Genomic DNA, 2,094 nt, shown 5'->3' with positions numbered 1-2,094 from the left:
GGGCTGAGGGCCCCAGGGCCTCTCCCTGGGCCTCCTGTCCCCCTGTCCCCTCGGGGCCGTGTCATAAATACCTGTGTGCCGTGATGGGGACAGGAGGCCACGTCATGGGGGGCTSAGGGCCTCTCCCCTGCCCACAGGATCTGCCGCCTTCGCGCGGCAGCCGGGCCGGCCGGGGGCGCCGGCCGGAGCCGCAGGAAGCCCCCGCTCCCGTCCCGCTCCCGGCAGCAGCGGCGCCTCCCCGAGCGGCGGCTCCCGGCGGGATCCCCGGGCAGAGCGCGGAGAGGAGCAGCCGGGGGCGGCCGCAGCAGGGCCCGGGCGGCCGCGCTGGGGGCTGCGCTCGGGGTGCAGGGACTCGGGGGGGCCCCGAGCGCATGGGGGCTCCCCGGCTCCTCGCAGCCCTGCTGCAGTTGGGCTCCATGGGRCACCGGGCAGGAGGAGCCGCGGCGGGACCTGGGAGGGCTCCGTGCCGGGGCAGGGGCTCCGCTGAGCAGCCCCGTGCTGAGCCTGTGTCCCTGTCACCTCGGGTTTGTGCAATAAACACCTCTATATGAACGTGCAGTAAACCTCTGTGCACCACGCAGTGGAAGAGCAGAGTTGAGAGCGATCCTTCTTGCCCAGTCTCATCCCTTGATCGCAACGATCCTGCAGACAGGAGCGCCGGGATGGAGCCGCGGGAAGCGCCCTGCTCCTGACAGCAGCGCCGTCTCCCTGGCCGTTTTCCCCAGGTCACTGCACGGCACCAGGCACCTGGGTCACGGCCYGGCTCCCCCATGGGTCCTGGGTCACAGCGAGGGTCTCCTTCGCATCCCTGTGCAGCTGAGGAGCTGCCGAGGCCCCGGTGACACGGAGAGCCAGGCCCTGTCCCCGGAGGTCCCCGGGTGGCTGCAGAGGCAGCAGTGTGCGTAGGGTCACGATCTCTCCTCACCTTCTCACCGGCTCTCCACCTTTCCTCATGCCGGAGATGCTCTAGTTCCTCAATAATCTCAGTAGCCCCTTGGTGAACTCGCTCCAGCATCTCCATCTCTGGGATTCCCTGGAGCACCAGGAACAGGAGAGGACGATCTGCTCCCTTGACCTACTGGCAATGCTCTGTCCCATACACCCCAGGAGGCCACTGGCCTTCTTGGCCACCAGGGCACCTTGCTGGCTCACGGGCACCTTGTTGTCCACCAGAACCCCCAAGTCCTTCTGTGCAGAGCTGCTCTGCACAACATCAACTTTAGCCTGTGCATGGGGTTATTTCTGCTGGTGCATGGRGCTGTTTCACCCTGGGTTGTGGGCTCTGCAGTCCCCATCCTTGAACTTGATGAGGTTCCTTTGAAAGCAGTGCAGATCTCTGGGGCTTGGGCCATTCCTCCTAGTTTTGGGTCATCAGAAAAACCCACAAAGGAAATTCCTGGAGTTCCTCCCATCCCTTAGAGAAGCTGGGATGGGAGGACTGGAACCTGGAGACACGTGCTGCAAGGACAGGCCCCRTGGTGCACATGCATGTGCGGTGCAGGCAGGATAAGGCCAGTMCTGACACTGGTGGCTCCCAGCTGTGATCTGAAGGACTGACAGAGCACGTGGTGGACCTTGTCTTCAGGAAGGCTTTGGGCACTGTCAGCTTCACTTGGCCTGAGAAGGGGCAGAAGGGCAGAGCATTGAGCCCAGGGGCACTAGATCTTGCTCAAGGTCTCTGTCCCTCCAGGTCACACCTGGCTCCACTCTTGTTCAACGTATTCCTCAAGGAGCTGGATGAAAGGACCGAGTCTCCTCAGCAAGTTTTTGTTGATCCCAAACCGGGAGCGGTTGCTCTGACCCCAGAGGGCTGTGCTGCCCTCAGAGAGACTTGGACAGGCTGGAGAGAGGAGCCAAGAGGAGCCTCATGGAGTTCAAAGAAGGGAAGTCCTGGATCCTGCTCCAGGGGGAAACATCCCATGCAGCAGGAGAGGTTGGGGCTGAAGTGCTGCAGAGCAGCTCTGTACAAAGGGAGAAGGAGCTGGGGGTCTTGCTGGACAACAACTTGCAGCYAGGACTAGAGGAGCAACCTCAGCATCGCACAACCTCCAAGCCCAGGGTGGTGCAGAAGGAACCACCAAGTTGTGCATCCAG

The sequence above is a fragment of the Nothoprocta perdicaria genome, unplaced genomic scaffold (assembly GCF_003342845.1).
Source record: "Nothoprocta perdicaria isolate Ctin4 unplaced genomic scaffold, notPer1 scaffold_554, whole genome shotgun sequence".
NCBI classification, from domain to species: Eukaryota; Metazoa; Chordata; class Aves; order Tinamiformes; family Tinamidae; genus Nothoprocta; species Nothoprocta perdicaria.
This window is presented reverse-complemented; position numbering follows the sequence as displayed.